This window comes from Amblyraja radiata, chromosome 20 (assembly GCF_010909765.2).
Source record: "Amblyraja radiata isolate CabotCenter1 chromosome 20, sAmbRad1.1.pri, whole genome shotgun sequence".
In the NCBI taxonomy this organism is placed as follows: domain Eukaryota; kingdom Metazoa; phylum Chordata; class Chondrichthyes; order Rajiformes; family Rajidae; genus Amblyraja; species Amblyraja radiata.
The window spans coordinates 10,363,884-10,382,897 of record NC_045975.1 but is presented as its reverse complement, the minus strand read 5'-3'; the positions used below and the strand labels follow the sequence as shown (position 1 = coordinate 10,382,897).

The 19,014-nt window shown below is 46.0% G+C and overlaps 1 protein-coding gene across 1 annotated transcript in view; it reads right to left on the bottom strand.

Moving 5' to 3' along the window:
• Positions 1 to 14,997: 14,997 nt before the first annotated feature.
• The window catches only part of LOC116984388 (doublecortin domain-containing protein 1-like), an 86,925-nt gene continuing 82,908 nt past the window's right edge, over positions 14,998 to 19,014 (bottom strand). The window contains exon 20 of the mRNA XM_033038545.1: positions 14,998 to 15,346. The gene's annotated coding sequence lies outside the window, so the exon portion shown is untranslated. The remainder of the gene's footprint in view (positions 15,347 to 19,014) is intronic.

The following is a 19,014-nucleotide window of genomic DNA, read 5'->3' as shown; positions in this document are numbered from 1 at the left end:
TTGAGTCACCTATGTGCACAACTGATAACATAGAACATAGTAAAGTGCATCATAGGAACAGGGCCTTCAACCCACTATGTTAGATGTGGCCCTTGTGGCTAAAGGGATCAGGGGGTATGGAGAGAAGGCAGGGATGGGATACTGAGTTGGATGATCAGCCATGATCATATCGAATGGCGGTGCAGGCTCGAAGGGCCGAATGGCCTACTCCTGCACCTATTTTCTATGTTTCTATGTTTCTATGTCCGTGCCAAACACGATGCCAAGTTGATCTAATCTCCTCTGACTGCATGTGATCCATATCCCTCCATTCCCTGCATATCCACATGCCTATCTAACAGGCTCTTCAACATGAAGTTTAGTGTAGAGATAGTGTATGGACACAGGCCCTTCGGCCCACCGAGACAGGGCCAGCCATCAATCACCCCATACACTGGTTCTATCCTACATATTAGGGACAATTTACAGAAGCCAATTAATCTACAAACCTGCACGTCTTTGGAATGTGGGAGGAAACCGGAGCACCCGGAGAAACGCATGTAGTCACAGGGAGAGTGGGCAAGCTCTGTACAGACAGCAGCCGTAGTCAGGATCGAACCCGGGTCTCTGGCGCTGTGAAGTGGCAACTCTACCACTGTGCCCAGTGTGGGAGGTGGGATCTGAACCCAGGTTTCAGGACTGTTGGCCCATGTGTCTGGGTTATGAAACCTGCTGGTGTGCTCCTTCTGTAAGCTACCATTTCACGATTCCCAAAACTGCTCCAATTGAGGATTTCTGTTACAGAAGTCAAAATCTTCGAATGCAGTTCAATGCCTCCAACATACTGCAGCGTTGGGGACCTCTGGTGGTGACAGCACACAACTGCAATTAGGGCAAATGTTTCTGAGACCAGATACAAAATAAGGTCACAAAGTGCTGGAGTAACTCAGCGGGTCATGCAGCATCTCTCGATAGATGATGTTTCAGGTCTGGACCTTTCTTCAGACCCAAAACGTTGCCAATTCATGTTCTCGGGAGATGCTGCCTGATCCACTCCATTTGGTAACTTTTTTGGTAAACCAGCATCTGCAGTTCCTTGTTTCCTCAAAATAAGGTGGGGGCTTTAGAGACTACAGAAGCTGGAGCCTGGAGCAACAAAAGGCGAGTAGCTGGAGGAACAGTTGGAATTGAGAAACGGCTGACAAGTTGTTTCAGGAAGCGATGGACCGGAATGCAAGAAGATGGGAGAGTTGAGAGGTCAACTGTTTGCGAACAGTTGCGATCAGTCATCTTTATCTTGAGAAACCCAAGTGCTTTGTGCCATTTTGACAGATCAAGCACTCGAGATGAAGACTTCCTTCAGTATCCAGTGGATCTGAAATCACACCGAGCCTGAACCTACATTTGGACTGCAGGATTTGAGCTGATTGAAGGTCCGATTGTCACAGTTCCAAAAGGTTATCACTGCAAGGATTACTCAGAACTTCTATCAATGCTAGATTCACCATATGAAGCATGTATAACAAATTCACAGATCATTTGAAGATTAAGGGCAGCACGGTGGTGCAGCGGTAGAGTTGCTGCATTACAGCGCCAGAGACCCGGGTTCGATCCTGACTACAGGGTACTGCCTGTATAGAGTTTGTATGTTCTCCCCGTGACCTGCTTGGGTTTTCTCCAGTTGCTCAGGTTTCCTCCCACACTCCAACAACGTACAGGTTTGTAGGTTAATTGGCTTCTGGAAAAATTGTCCCTGGTGTGTGTGTGTAGGATAGTGTTAGTGTTAGTGTACAAGGATCATTGGTCATTGGGGACACAGTGGGCTGAAGGGTCTGTTTCCACACTGTATCTCTAAATCTAAACTAAACTAAAGTAAATGATACCTTGTCTGGAGTAGTTAAAAATCAGCAACAGAATTTAAAGTTTTGGCAAAGAAGGGGTAGAGAGATGATTTGATTTTAATTTTTGTGATTCTGAAGGAATTAGTTCGAACCATAACGGCTATTTCTCCTAGTCCAGAACTTTAAAAGCAGATCTAGAAGACAAAACAACACAATACAAATCTGCAGAAACACTGCATTAGTGATAAGTGAACAATTTCTGGTAAGACTGGGAGATAGTATACAGAACATAGAACTGTACAGCACAGGAACAGGCCCCTCATCCCACAATGTCTGTGATCAACATGATCCCAAGTTCAACTAATCTCCAATGCCTGCATGTGATACATACCCATGCATTCTCTGCCTAAGCCATGTGCCTACCTAAAAGCCTCTCAAACATCACTACTGTATCTGCTTCCACCACCACCCCTGGCAGCATTTTCCATGCTCCAACCATTCTCTGCAAAAAACTTCCCCCGCACATCTATCTATCTATATATCTATATATATAACCAAAGCTCTCATCTTGTCATCTTCCAGTTTGCGTTGTTTTTTTATTTGCGCAAAAATGGTGCAGGATAACGCTACGAATTTTCACCACCTTACTCACCATTCTTCTGTGCTGCAAGTGCAACAAGTTTTGTTCCGATCGATGGTGTATTTTAAAAGTTATCAAAGTTTAAAAATCTTAAAAACTGCACATGCACAGATTGGTCTCCTCTCCTGTCAGTCACCGCCACACAGATTGGTCTCCTCTCCTGTCAGTCACCGCCACGGATGGGATGGCGACACCCCTTCCTGCACCATCGCCGTACTGATTGGCCGCGTCCACTATCAATCGCCGGTGGCGCACGCCTCGCCTGGCATTGCCCGGCGCCTCAGTCGGTCAGCAGCGGCTGGAGGGAATGGTCACAGTTGCCGGAGGGCATGGCCACCGCCACAACCGCCAGGGACACGGCCCGCCGCGAGGAGAGGGAGGGATGAGGGAGGGATTGGGGGAGGGAGGAGGAGAGGGGAAAGCAGAGTAGAGTAGTGGGAGTGCTGGGGGAGGAGGGGGAATAGAGGGAGAGGATGGGGGTGTGGGGGAAGTGAGGAGGGATAGTGGGGGGGTAGGGGTAGGTGAGGAGTGGGGGAGGTGGAGGATAGAGGGATAGGAGGAGTTACATAGGGGAGAGGAGTTATGCAGGGAGGAAGGGAGGGAGAGTGTGACTGAGGGTAGGGGAAAGGAGGGGGAAGGAGAAGTGAGGGAGTGATTGGGGAGGGGAGGAGGAGTGGGAAAGAAGAGGGAGGATGAAAAGGAGGGGGAGGGAGTGCAGGAGGATGAGGGGAAATGAACCGTGCCTGCGTAGTTGGGGGCTATGGCTGAGTGGTGGAATATTGCCTTGGGGGAATGGGTTGCGTTGGGGGAACGGGTGAGTGGTGGAATATTGGGTTGGGGGAGCAGACTAATGCCCCTGTCCCACTTAGGAAACCTGAACGGAAACCTCTGGAGACTTTGCGCCCCACCCAAGGTTTCCGTGCGGTTCCCGGAGGTTGCAGGTGGTTGCCAGAGGTTGCAGGTAGTGGAAGCAGGTAGGGAGACTGACAAAAACCTCCGGGAATATGCTTCTATTGGGTCTTCCCTTAACCTGCTCCGCTCCAGAGAAAACAATCCAAGTTTGTCCAACCACACCTTACAGCAAATATCCATTTGGATGGGCACGGAAAAGAGCAGGGAATAGATGGATATGGACAAGTACAGGCAGAGGAGATCAGTTGAACATCATCATGTTCAGCACGAATATTGTGGGCTGATGGGCCTCTTCCTGTCCTGTACTATCCTGTGTACTATGTTCTATGTTTATTCCTTCTCAGCCATTTTTGCTTTTAGAGTCATAGAGTCATACAGCGTGAAAACAGGCCCTTCAGCCCAACTTCCCCACACTGACCAACATGTCCCATCTACACTAATCCCACCTGCCTACGTTTGGCCCATGTATCCCTCTAAACCTGTCCTATCCTTGTACCTGTATAATTGTTTTTTAAACATTGCAACAGTCCCTGCCTCAACTACCTCACCTGGCAGCTTGTTCCATACACCCACCATCCTTTGCATGAGAAAGTTACCCCTCAGGTCCCTATTAAATCTTTCTCCCTTATCTTAAATCAATATCCTCTGATTCTCGATTCCCCTACTCTAGGCAAGAGACTCTGTGCGTCTACCCGATCTATTCCTCTTATGATTTTATACATCTGTTTACTTTAGTGTTTACTTGTTCAATTTTTATTATTTGTTTTACCAGCACTGTCTCTTCATCTTGTGGGAGAAGGAGAAGGGACAGGAAGACATTGGTTTGCAAGTCAAGGAATCTGCCTGATAGTAAATCATACCAACAATGCCAAATTAGTCTATTAGTCGTGCATTATCTTTATTCAACTGCTCCTTCTGGGAGTGAGCAGGTACAGACAAGGACTAAAGTTTTGTTTTTATGTGAGTTAGGAAGTATGCAGGGAAAGTTATAATGCTATGCTGTGATGTACAGTAAGATTTGCGTGCTGGCTCCATGCAGGATTGGGTATTCAAGGATATGTATATTCTCAAGTCTGGGAAAAATTAACATTCCACTGCCAATTGCAGCAACAAAGGACTCACAGAGCAACCTTGGTTCTGCTGAAATTATGAATGTAGATATCATGATTACAGCCAGCAAAGAAAATATCTGAGGTACACAAAAATGCTGGAGAAACTCAGCGGGTGCAGCAGCATCTATGGAGCGAAGGAAATAGGTGACGTTTCGGGCCGAAACCCTTCTTCAGACTGATAAGGGGTGGGGGGGGAGAAGGAAGGAAAAAGGGAGGAGGAGGAGCCCGAGGGCGGGGGGATGGGAGGAGACAGCTCAAGGGTTAAGGAAGGGGAGGAGACAGCAAGGGCTAGCAAAATTGGGAGAATTCAATGTTGATGCCTTCCGGACGCAGGCTACCCAGGCGGAATATGAGGTGCTGTTCCTCCAATTTCCGGTGTTGCTCACTCTGACAATGGAGGAGACCCAGGACAGAGAGGTCGGATTGGGAATGGGAGGGGGAGTTGAAGTGCTGAGCCACCGGGAGTTCAGGTAGGTTCTTGCGGACTGAGCGGAGGTGTTCGGCGAAACGATCGCCCAACCTCCGCTTAGTCTCACCGATGTAGATCAGCTGACATCTAGAGCAGCGGATGCAGTAGATGAGGTTGGAGGAGATACAGGTGAACCTTTGTCGCACCTGGAACGACTGCTTGGGTCCTTGAATGGAGTCGAGGGGGGAGGTAAAGGGACAGGTGTTGCATTTGTCGAGGGGGGAGGTAAAGGGACAGTGTGTCGAGGGGGGAGGTAAAGGGACAGAGTTCCCAAGCAGTCGTTCCAGGGACAGAGTTCCCAAGAGCTCCCAAGCAGTCGTTCCAGGTGCGACAAAGGTTCACCTGTATCTCCTCCAACCTCATCTACTGCATCCGCTGCTCTAGATGCCAGCTGATTTACATCGGTGAGACTAAGCGGAGGTTGGGCGATCGTTTCGCCGAACACCTCCGCTCAGTCCGCAAGAACCTACTTGAACTCCCGGTGGCTCAGCACTTCAACTCCCCCTCCCATTCCCAATCCGACCTCTCTGTCCTGGGTCTCCTCCATTGCCAGAGTGAGCAACACCGGAAATTGGAGAAACAGCACCTCATATTCCGCCTGGGTAGCCTGCGTCCGGAAGGCATCAACATTGAATTCTCCCAATTTTGCTATCCCTTCCTGTCTCCTCCCCTTCCTTAACCCTCGAGCTGTCTCCTCCCATCCCCCTGCCCTCGGGCTCCTCCTCCTCCCTTTTTCCTTCCTTCTCCCCCCCCCCCACCCCCTATCAGTCTGAAGAAGGGTTTCGGCCCGAAACGTCACCTATTTCCTTCGCTCCATAGATGCTGCTGCACCCGCTGAGTTTCTCCAGCATTTTTGTGTACCTTCGATTTTCCAGCATCTGCAGTTCCTTCTTGAACAAAGAAAATATCTGTGTGCTCCATAAAACCACTGATGATCCCACTGTGTTCACTTCTCCCATATATCAGCAGGGATATTGGAAAATGATTGGTTGAAAGATGCCTCATGGGAACAGGCCCTTCGGCCCACTGAGTCCATGTTGACCAACCATCACCCGTTCTACTAGTTCTATGTCATGCCACTTTCGCTTCCAGTCCCTACACAATTTATGGAGGTCAATTAACATAGAGACATAGAAAATAGGTGCAGGAGTAGGCCATTCGGCCCTTCGAGCCTGCACCGTCATTCAATATGATCATGGCTGATCATCCAACTCAGTATCCCTTTAGCCACAAGGGTCACATCTAACTCCCTCTACCTCTTAAATATAGCCAATGAACCGGCCTCAACTACCTTCTGCGGGAGAGAATTCCAGAGATTCACCACTCTCTGTGTGAAAAAAGTTTTCCTCATCTCGGTCCTAAAAGATTTCCCCTTTATCCTTAAACTGTGACCCCTTGTTCTGGACTTCCCCAACATCGGGAACAATCTTCCTGCATCTAGCCTGTCCAACCCCTTAAGAATTTTGTAAGTTTCTATAAGATCCCCCCTCAATCTTCTAAATTCTGGCGAGTACAAACCGAGTCTATCCAGTCTTTCTTCATATGAAAGTCCTGACATCCCAGGAATCAGTCTTCTCCTCCCAGAACCCTTTTTTGCCTAAGTCCACCCTCCGACACCACCAGTTTAAATTCGATTTGGAATATTTTGGAGGACCAAGAACCAAGAACCAAGAGCCAAGGGTTTCGATCAGAAACGTCACCTATTCCATTTCTCCAGAGATGCCACCTGACCCGCTGCGTTACTCCAGCACTTTGTGTTTATCTTGAGCACTACCCACAGTGATTATTCATTTGGTTTCTCGCTCCCCCTTAACGGTGCCTTTTGCTCTAATGAGGTTTGATTATTCGAGGCTATTTTCTGGCCTGTATCGACGGAAATACTTTGCGGAGTGAATAAATCCTAAATCACATGAGTGTCCGGAGGATGTCAGGCATGGCAATAATACCTGAGGGAAGTGGCTGCACATTGTCTGAACTACACAACAATGCACATCCCGGACATTTCCCCACCTCATTATATTCTCTCTCAGCAGAGAGAACAAAACAAATAAAAGGCAATTAGTGCTGGATTCTGAGGGCGGCTGTACAGCGTACAAACTCTGTACAGGCCACTGGGAACTAAAGCAGAACCTGCATCTCTAAGAGGTGAGAGAACCGATGTTGGAACACACTGGGTTCCATTAATACAAAACCTCCGTCAAATAATATTTTTCATTTACCTGGCCTTAAATTGCATGTAGTAACCCGACTGGATCTGTTGTGCTTCAAGTATTTTATTGCTGCATCAACTCTTCATCGTAAAGATTAACAGCTGGTTTAGTGAACAATCAATAATTAATTTCCTTTTGCAGCTAGAACATCATAAAAACATTACGCTTCAAATGAACTCCTTCTAAATTCTCTTACCCTGTATTAATATGTGCCCAAATATTGAGCTGAGGAGATTCATCTGCTGTTGTTTTTCAAGCCATCACGAATATGTTTGAAGATTGATGAAAGGAAATGAGTTGCTAGTCTAATCTAGGTCCTCAGTTCAATCCAAGACTATTCTAACTCTAGCCAAGGCACTAAAGAAAATCCCATCGTTTCCACTTCCAATTGGATTTGAGGATAACTCAGTGGGAGAGCATGTGAGTTTGGCACACACAGGGTTGGTGGGGAGCAAAGATCCTATAGCGGAGCAAGATAGACCACTCCTGCTAAATGCAATGGGCTGACGTGTAGTACGCAACGGAGCGAAACGTGAGCCTTTTTTTCATCCATTTCAGTAACCCGACCCGACCCGACCCGACCCGACCCGACCCGACCCGACTCGCAGTGTAATCAACGTTGCGGGGGAACAGTTTGTGTTAATAAATTATAATTCTGAAAATGATTTTTACCAAAGAACTTTTAATTTTACGAGGATGTTTCTGTAACCGGCTTCCGTCTCCGCACTAGTATCTTTGCTCCGCTATGGGATCTTTGGTGCGGAGACGGAAGCCGGTTACGGAGATGGGGCCGAAAATTACCCATGGCTCTGCCCATGACCGTACTGTCTTTTTCGTCGAGTGATCTATCTTGCTTGCTATAGGATCTTTGGTGGGTAGATGACACTATTCAGGAATCTCCATTGAATGGTTAGCAGATGGCACATAATTGTATCAGTGAGGATAGTGCAGGAAGGAACTGCAGATGCTGGTTTACACCGAAGATAGACACAAAATGTTGGAATAACTCAGCGGGACACGAGGCATCTCTGGAGAGAAGGAATGGGTGACATTTCGGGTCGAGACCCTTCTGCAGACTGAGATGCAGGGGAGAGAGAGAGACATAGAGATATGGAAGGGTAAAGTATGAAAACAAGAGATCAAAGGGGACAATGGTCAAAGAAAATGTAGCATGGATCATTGTTAGCTGGGGAAAGTTGACACCGAGGCAAACAATCAGTGAAATTTAATCAGGAGGACAGTGGAACTAGTCAGAGAACTAGGATGGGGGAGGGATGGAGAGAGAGGGATAGCAAGGTTATTTCACACCTTACCCTCCAATATCTCTATATCTCCCACTCCCCGGACTCTCAGTCTGAGGAAGGGTCTTGACCTGAGATGTCACCCGTTTCTTCTCTCCAGATGTGCTGCCTGTCCTGCAGTGTTACTCTAGCATTTTGTGTCTATCTTTAGTGAAGACAGAGTTGGCCGGGGCAAGATGTGCACCAGGGGTACATCTCAAAAACATCGCAACGCCTCACAGAGTCCAAAGAGAAAAAAACAGGCAACGCGCATCCCATCCACTCCCTCCTACACCACCTGCCCATCTCACCCCGCAGCTAGGGATCAAGGCCTCGTGCTCTGCCCTCTCTGTTTGTGCAGGGTAGTGAATCAGTGGTAGGTGTTTAGAGGATCTGAGGAGTAACTTTGTAATACAGTAGTAGGTATCAGGAATGAGCTGCTACAGGAGGTGGTGAAGGCAGGAATAGTAACAACAATTAAGGGATGAAAAGGTAATTGAATGGGGGCAGCGCCTAGAGTGACATGGAAGTAGGATTAGTGGAGATGGGCATGGTGATTAGCATAGACGCAATGGGCCGAAGGGCCTGTTTATCTGCTGAGCCACGCAATGATTCAAAGATTACCTTGCTGCTGAACCTCAAGACAAGTAAATTATTTCCTCCCCGGATGCTGCCTGACTTGCTGAGTTCCTCCAGCACTTTGAGTTCTGTTCAAGACATGGGAATGTGATTCCTTACACGAGAATCGCAATCCCCTTCCGTCAACTTGGATAGTAATTCCACACCTGCATTCGGGAAGTCTACTGTGAAACCTGAATCGCTCGATCCAAATGTTATAGAATCTGGGAGACCACAGCGCTGCAGGAACCCACTCTATTCCACCATCTTTAGTTTAGTTTAATTTAGAGGTACAGAGCAGAAACAGACCGAGTCCGTGCCGACCAGTGTTCCCCGCACAATATCCGAAACACACTGGGGATAATTTACAATTATACAAAGCCAATTGATCTGCAAACCTGTACACCTTTGGAGTGCGGGAGGAAACTGGAGATCCCGGAGAAAACCCACGCAGGTCACGGAGAGAGCATACAAACTCTGTACAGGCAGCATCCATAGTCAGGATTGAACCCGAGTCTCTGGCGCTGTAAAGCAGCAACTCATCTGCTGTGCTATTGGGCCACCTTTATTGACGAGGAGAAAGCCGATTTTTGCTGATTTCTTTAGGTGCCTGATTGTGCTGCACATTAGCCATGGAAATGTGATCATGGCAGGAGCCTTCGCTGCTGGTTAGATTTTGTTTACAATCCATTCGAGGGGATGGGGTTTCAATCAATCCAGTCATTGATTAAAATTTAACAAGATTCCACAGTCAATGTTAATGCGAAAAGAAAAATAAGAAGCAAGACACAAAACGACATACCGTAGATCAGAGGTTTCTTTGATCTGAAGATAGATAGCTAGGTGACCTAATGAGGCTCATGTGTAAACAATTATCCAGTTAAACCTCAAAGTGATGAGTTTAATTTAGCACCGAGTATGTATTCTGGCAGTAATTGCATGCAGCCCAGAATAAGATGATCTTCACTGTGGTGGGTGGTCTGCCTTCAACACAATCCGCTCTTGTTACCATTTGCTCAAAGCCTAAGCTCGCCGTGTCAATGAAGCACAAGAATTAAAACCTCAAGAGGTTGGCACTTTGGTGCAGCAGGTAGTGCTGCTGCCGCACAGCTCTAATGCCCCGGGTTGGTTCCTGACCTCTGGAGCTGGCTGCATGGAGCTTGCATGTTCTCTCTGTGACCGCGGGGATTGCCACTAGATCCCAAAGATGTGTGGATAAATAGGTTAATTGGCCAGTTTAGATTGCCCCTAGTGTGCAGGTGGGGGGGAGGAGAACCAGTGAGTGTGCGTGTGAGAGAGAATGGATTACAGGGGTAGACACAAAAAGCTGGAGTAACTCAGCGGGCCACGCAGAGAGAAGGAATGGGTGACGTTTCGGATCTACCCTTCTTCAGACCTGTCGAGACCCGAAACATCAACCATTCCTTCTCTCCAGAGATGCTGCCTGTCCTGCTGAGTTACTCCATTTTTTTTAGTGTCTCTCGTCAGTTTAAACCAGCATCTGCAGTTCCTTCCTACACATGGGTTACAGGGAATTTAGTAGAAGATTGGGATTAAGAGAAAGTTCTGAGAGACAGTTAGCATGAACAATGGGCCAAATTACCTCCCATGCTACAAAGAATGTGAAGCATGAAATTAAGAAAGGACAGGATTGAGAGATATGGGCCAAACGCAGGCAAATTGAACGAGCTCAAATGGGACATCTTGGTCGGCATGGACAAGACTTTAGACTTTAGACATACAGTGTGGATGTGCCCTTTTGTCCACCAAGTCCGCGCTAACCAACAATAACTCTGTATGCTAACACTATTCTACACATTAAGGACAATCTTTTACAATTTACAGAAGCCAATTAACCTACAAACCTGTGTGTATTTGGAGTGTGGATGGAAACCAGAGCACCCGGAGAAAACCCACGCGGTCACAGGGAGAACGTATAAACTCCAAACATGTTGGGCCGAGTGGCCTCTTTCCATGCTGTATAGCTCAATGATTCAAGGAAAAGACAATTTGGACTAATCGTCACTCACTTGATCCTATCAGGTTACATGCCCACCCATCTAGAGGACATGTATAAAAGCTATGGACACATTCTGGGATAAGCAATGAATATTGCTGTCCCCCAAACTCACAGAGACAACGACATATCATCAGCCACGATTTCATCACCTCTCACTGTGCAATGAATGTGAGAAATACATCCTTGTTTGGAAATTTATGGTTTTTAGAAAAGGATACAAGTATATGTCCTTTATTCATGCCCGAGACAAGACATGGGACCTTTGGATTTGCAAATGTGTGGCCAGATCCCTGCTTAAGATTGGTTTTGTTCAGACACAACAAACATGCAGGTTATTGACGGACAATAGAATACAGGCTAACACGCAGGTAGAACATTGGATTCAATTCTTCAATGTCCTCTGATGGTACAACAACGTGTCCTGGATATGTCCCAAGGTGCCACATAGGAATATTATCGATTGGATTTTTACACTAAGCCCAGGGTTGTTTGTTGGATGGTGATCATTGTATTTAAACAGACAATCGGCTGTCCCATTAGATGTCGCTTTCCTGTAAAAACATTTCCTTGCAAACTTTGAGTCCTGGGGCAATGTGGAGATAAAGGAATTGGAAAAGTATCTGTCCCACAGTTGCCCAGCTGACATGGCGATCTGGAATATTGGGATCAGTTGTGTTTATTCGATCCTGGCCGCTAAAATGAATTCGAACCTCCCATGTAGTTATGCCCCTGTCCCACTTAGGAAACCTGAATGGAAACCTCTGGAGACTTTGCGCCCCACCCAAGGTTTCCGTGCGGTTCCCGGAGGTTTTTGTCAGTCTCCCTACCTGCTTCCACTACCTGCAACCTCCGGCAACCACCTGCAACCGCCGGGAACCGCTCGGAAACCTTGGGTGGGGCGCAAAGTCTCCAGAGGTTTCCGTTCAGGTTTCCTAAGTGGGACAGGGGCTTAATATCCTCCCAGTGTGATCTTCAGGCAACCATTGGGAGTGAGCCAAAGCAAGCCCCGCTCACACCATGTTCAACCCACTGATCAATAATCACCAGTCAAGCCATGTCCTTGACCTAACCAACTAAAAGTGTCCGGACCTGAACTACCACCTGTCTATCTCCCTCCCCAGATGCTGCCTGACCTGTTTAGTTCCTCACACTTTTGTCTTTTGCTCATGTCCACATAGGTAATTTCTTGTCCAATTTCACATTCTCTTTCCTTGATGCTTTTAAGTATTCAGTACCAATAACCTGCTGCTAGGATGCTGCATGCACAATTAAACTACTTTGAGTCATCTGATTCGGTTCAGTCAGCGAGCTATTAATCAGGTGGAATCAAAATGCCAATTAAGTTCCCAGAAGCAGCAGCAGCTCGGTTGCGCCAATCATGTTTGTCTTTCGTTACGTGTACAAAGAACTGCAGATGCTGGTTTAAATCGAAGATAGACACAAAATGCTGGAGTAACTCAGCGGGACAGGCAGCATCGCTGGAGAGAAGGAATGGGTGATGTTTCGGGTCGAGACCCTTCTTCAGACTGATGGACTGAAGAAGGGTCTCATCAGTCTGAGGAAGGGTCTCGAACCGAAACGTCACCCATTCCTTCTCTCCAGAGATGCTGCCTGTCCCGTTGAGTTACTCCAGCATTTTGTGTCTATCTTCGAATCTTTCATTACGTTGGTCTGTCGTTTTCAATGTATCCTTTTTGCCAACTCATCGGAGCAGTGAGGGTTTTCCAACAGCGAAAATGTCTTCCTAAACTGCCGGCTAACGTGACCTGCCATCTTCCAGCCCGCGAGACATCACGCGCTACAGCATCAGCCCAGTCTAGTTAAACAAAACCCAGTTGCAAAGGTTTCTTAAAAGCTTTCTATTTATGTTTAAGTGCAGATGGCTCGATCTAAAATAAACAAATTTAGATTTTTACTTTTGAGTATGAACCTGTAATTAAGTTAGTCTGTAATTAAGGTACACATAACCTCCCGTGGGCTAAGTTTTTATGAAGTGAAATCTAAACATGCCATTGAGCTTTGAAGTTTGCCGTTTAACTCCTGAGTGATGGCAATGGAATTGTCAAGGATCCATAGTGACTTTTATATTTGCACGTAGGTTGTGGGAGATGATTGTTTCACTGCCCATCCTCCCTCCTTAATGCTCTGAATCTGGGGCCTATTTCCACACGGAGCCTCTTGCATTTCTATAGCAGCGTTAATGAAATAAAACACTCCACGACTCTCCAAGAGTGGCGACACGGTGGCGCAGCGATAGAGTTGCTGCCTTACAGCGCCAGAGACCCGGGTTGGATCCTGACCATGGGTGCTGACTGTACAGAGTTTGTACGTTCTCCCCATGACCACGTGGGTTTTCCCCGGGTGCTCCCGTTTCCTCCCACACTTCAAAGGCGTGCAGGTTTGTAGGATAATTTGGCTTTGGTAAAAATTGCCAATTGTCCCTAGTGTGTGGAATAGTGCTAGTTTACGGGGATCGCTGGTTGGCACTGACACGGTGGGCCGAAGGGCCTGTTTCCGTGCTGTATCTCTAAACTAAACTAAACTTCAGAGTCAGGGAAAATTTGATCTCAAATCACCTCCTGAGATAACAGTTTAACAGGTACTTGTTCAAAGGATTTGGTGTTAAGAGAGAAAAGATTGGATATAGACGGGATCCCAGAGATTAGGGTTCCATGCAGTGGATGGCAATTCTGCCATTGCTAGAGTGGATGCACCCTAGGGCAGAATCGGAGACTTGGAGAGTTGTCAGATAGCTATGTAGGAATGAACTGCAGATGCTGGTTTACACCGAAGATAGACACAACATGCTGGAGTAACTCAGCAGGTCAGGCAGCATCTTTGGAGAGAAGGAATAGATGACGTTTTGGGTCAAGACCCTTCTTCAGACTGCGAATCTTTTTCTTTTCACTGCCTTGTAGAATTTATATCTAATCAATAAATCCATGCACTGTGATTGGACTCCTTAATCACTCCCTCCCCCCCCCCCCCCCCCCCCCCCCCTCCCATCCCTCCCTCCACACCATCAAAAGCATCTATCTAAGGAGCTGCCTCAAGCTGGCAGCATCTATCATTCAGATCACCATCATCTGGACTATGCCCTCTGCTAGCTGTTATCATTAGGCCAGAAATACATAAGCCTGAAGTTTTTTCTTTGCACAGTCTTTTTTCTCTTCACTGCCTTTAAGGGTGGCACAGAGGCGCAGCGGTAGAGTTGCTGCCTTACAGCGCCAAAGACCCGGGTTCGAATCCGGCTACGCGTGATGTCTGTACGGAGTTTGTACGTTCTCCCCGTGAACGCGTCGGCTTTTCTCTGAGATTTGTTGGTTTCCTTCCACACTCTAAAGACGTACAGATTTGTAGGTTCATTGGCTTGGTATAAATGTAAATTGTCCCTAGTGTGTGTAGGATAGTGGTAATGTATGGGGGTCGCTGGTCGGCGTGGACTCGGTGGGCCGAAGGGCCTGTTTCCGTGCTGTATCTCTAAAACTAAAACTAAAACTAAGCCTTGTATAATTTATATCTAATTAATGTAGAATTTATATATTTGTGTGTTGGCTGAGTCTATATGCCTCTGACTCTGCTGCAAGCAATTTTATCATTATGAAGATAGACACAAAATGCTGGAGTATCTCAGCAGGTCATGCAGAATTTCTGGAGTAAAGGAATAGGTGACGTTTGAGAACTGTAAAGTCACCTATTCCTTTTATTCAGCGATGCTGCCTGACCTGCTGAGTTACTCCAGCATTTTGAATCTATCTTCGGTATAACCAGCATCTGCAGTTCCTTTGTACACATAAATATGTCAATTGTCCTTGCACCTCACTGTATTTGGGCATGTGGTAATAAACTTGACTTGTCTTGGCATGACTTTCATTATTAGACAGAAATTATAATTTTATATTGCTTTTCCTTCAGGTTAGATTCCTCGTTATTTATTGTGAAATCTAACCATATCGTACACTTTGCAGTTCATTATCGCACTAAACTGATCTTTGCAGATTCTGCTCCACAATCCAAATATTTACTAAACCAACCAACAATGGTGCAGGAGCTTTTTCTTTCAAATTGTTTCGTCGCCAAGCAGTTCACCGTTCAATGTTTCTCTGGAGTGCTTAGTTCTTTTCAGGTGGCACTTTGAAGATGATGTGTTAGAGGGAAATTGAAAACGGTGGATGACAAAAATCCACTGCAATTTGACAAGTCCATTTTCCTATCAGGAACGTCTGGGTGTTCAGAATTGTATCAGATTGACCCCGAAATCTTCACTGCAATCAGAAAGATCGGAAAATAGAATTACTCTTTGGAACAGGGTTACATGAGAAGCATTTGAAGTAATTTCATTCCCATTACGGAGGACATGGTTGGGGCTTTTATATTTTATGGCAAATGAAAATATTATCTCGGCAGAGAAGAAGTATGAACCTGAGATGCTTGCAGATATGTAGGCCGTGGTTGGACTAGAAATGCCAGTGAAAAGTCTATTGGGGTTTTGGATAATGAACTCTGGAAACATCTGAAAATAATCGAGGAACGCGCTGCCAGTGGGGGTGGTGGAAGCAGATGCGATAGTGGTGTTTAAGAGGCTTGCAGATGGGCATGTGGATATGCGGGGCAAGGAGGGACATAGAACAACTATAGGCAGAGGAGATTAGTTTAATTTGGCATCATGTTTGGCGCGCATATCGTCGGCTGAAAGGTCTGGTCCTGTGTTCTACTGTTTTATCCACCATTAACTTATTTTCTATCGTGTCTTGACTTTTACACAGCATTTTTAATTTCACCAAATAGTATGTATGATTTATGTTTTTGGCTGTTGTCTGAGTATGTGCTGGTGAGCAAGATTTTCATTGTACCTCATCCGTATTTGTGCATATGACAATACACACAACTTGACTTGACTGTTTTTTTAACTTGTATTTTAATGTTGCTTTTTTTTACCTGCACTTTTTTAAACTATTCGTACTGTTTTTTATCAGGAACTGGATTGTTTTGTTTATCGTTTTTATTTATGCGTGAAATGTTTAAGTTTTTATGTGCGATGCTCCGGTATTCCCTTGGAAACGTCTTCTCATTTTGCACTGTACAATTGTTGCTTTGCAAGATGACAATAAAAGGATGATAATGACATATAAGAAGCTAGACACAAAATGCTGGAGTAACTCAACGGGTCAGGCAGCATCTCTGGAGAAAAGGAAAAGGTGAGGTTTTGGGTCGAGACCCTTATTCAGACTGAGAGTCAGGGGACATGGAAACAAGAGGTATGAAAAGGAACAGAACAGATCAGAGCCGGTACCGATGACCCAGGAAATGTGGAGCCCATAATGGTCCATTGTTTGTTGTGGAAGAGGTGAGAATGAGGGGATACGAACAGTAAAATTAGCAGGATGATTAGGGTGGGGGACAGACAGAGATAGTGGGAATTCATGTTCCATTTCCCAAATTAGTTGTTTGGGAAAATAGGGGTATTGATGTGTTATCTTATGGGATGAAAGACTGAACGACAAGACCAGCATATCGCCCATCCCTAATGGTCTACCCCGACTGCGGGAGAAAAGGAGGAAACAAGATAAGACTTTATTGCCTTCCATCACAGTGGGGAATGTGGTGGAGCCACTGTGGTGGATGTTTATGTAAAATTTTATGTAGTTGTGTGTCTTGTTGCTATTTTTGGTTTGATTGTGTGGCAAATCAAATTCTTTGTATGTTGCAAAATATACTTGGCTAATAAAATTATGATTACGATTGAAAAATCCACAAGGCAATGATTTTAACTGCCCTGTTCGAGAGTTTAATGATCTTGACTCTACAGTGGTGAGGTATTGTGGATACATTTTCATAAATGGAGAATGAGTAATTTGAAGGCAAATCTTGGGGTATTCTCATACGCCTACTTCATGTGTCCTGAGTGGGAGAAGTCAAGGGTTTGGGATATTCCATGAAAGAAAGATGGATGAAGAAGGGTTTCGCCCCGAAGCGTTGCCTATTTCCTTCGCTCCATAGATGCTGCCTCACCCGCTGTGTTTTTCCAGCATCTTTGTCTAACTTGGATGAATTGTTGTAGTGCATCCTGTAGATAATAGCAACTTATCACAGAGTACCCAGACATTGACCTGGGATGGCCATCGTAATGTAACTGTTCCAATGGATCTGGCCAGTGGAGTTGTTGATGGATTGGATTCAGCAATACCAGTGAATCCATTGCGAGAGGTACGGACAGGGGTTTCTGCGGCAACAGACGGGATGCGAGGATGGTGTGCTGCCTTCCTGGTGCCAGGATCCAGGATGTCACAGACAGAGTGCAGAAAATCCTCAAGGGCGAAGGTGAACATCCGGAAGTGGTAGTGCATGTCGGCACAAACGATGTCGGAAAGAAGGGGATGAATATTCTGCAGCGTGACTTTAGAGAGCTCGGTAAAATGCTGAAAAGCAGGACCTCCAGGGTTGTTATCTCCGGTTTGCTTCCAGTTCCTCGTGTTGGCGAGAGCAGGAACAGGGAGATACGGGACCTGAACGTGTTGCTGAGGAACTGGTGCACGGGGCAGGGATTTAGATTCTTAGATCACTGGGATCTGTTTTGGGGTAAGGGGGAACTGTACAAAAGGGACGGATTGCATCTTAACAGGTGTGGGACCAGCATTCTGGCAGGCAGGTTTGCCACTGCTACACGGGTGGTTTTAAACTGAATAAGGGGGGTGGGGTGTCGAATGGGCTAGTGGAGGATGGAGTTAAAGGGAAAGGGTTTCTTAAATGTGTGAGCGTAGAGACAGAGGGGTGTAAAATGAGGGTAGAAGCAATAGGTAGCAAGGTGAAAAGTAAAAGTGGCAGGCCGGAAAATCCAGGGCAAAAATCAAAAAGGGCCACTTTTCAACAAAATTGTATAAGGGGTAAGAGTGTTGTAAAAACAAGCCTAAAGGCTTTGTGTCTCAATGCAAGGAGCATTCGTAATAAGGTGGATGAGTTGAATGTGCAGATAGCTATTAATGACTATGATATAGTTGGGATCACGGAGACATGGCTCCAGGGTGACCAAGGCTGGGAGCTGAACATCCAGGGATATTCAATATTCAGGAGGGATAGAGAGAAAGGAAAAGGAGGTGGGGTAGCGTTGCTGATTAGAGAGGAGATTAACGCAATGGAAAGGAAGGACATTAGTTTGCAGGATGTGGAATCGGTATGGTAGAGCTGCGAAACACTAAGGGGCAGAAAACGCTGGTGGGTGTTGTGTACAGGCCACCTAACAGTAGTAGTGAAGTTGGAGATGGTATCAAACAGGAAATTAGACTGTTATAATGGGTGACTTCAATCTACATATAGATTGGGTGAATCAAATTGGCAGGGGTGCTGAGGAAGAGGATTTTTTGGAATGTATGCGGGATAGTTATCTAAATCAACATGTAGAGGAACCAACGAGAGAGCAGGCTATTTTAGACTGGGTATTGAGTAATGAGGAAGGGTTAGTTAGCAGTCTTGTTGTACGTGCCCCCTTGGGCAAGAGTGACCATAATATGGTTGAGTTCTTCATTAGGATGGAGAGTGACATTGTTAATTCAGAAACAATGGTTCTGAACTTAAAGAAAGGTAACTTTGAGGGTATGAGACGTGAATTGGCCAAGATTGACTGGCAATTAATTCTAAAAGGGTTGACGGTGGATATGCAATGGAAGACATTTAAAGACTGCATGGATGAAGTACAAAAATTGTTCATCCCAGTTTGGCAAAAGAATAAATCAGGGAAGGTAGTGCATCCGTGGATAACAAGGGAAATCAGGGATAGTATCAAAGCGAAGGATGATGCGTACAAATTAGCCAGAAAAAGCAGCATACCGGAGGACTGGGAGAAATTCAGAGACCAGCTGAGGAGGACAAAGGGCTTAATTAGGAAAGGAAAAATAGATTATGAAAGAAAACTGGCAGGGAACATAAAAACTGACTG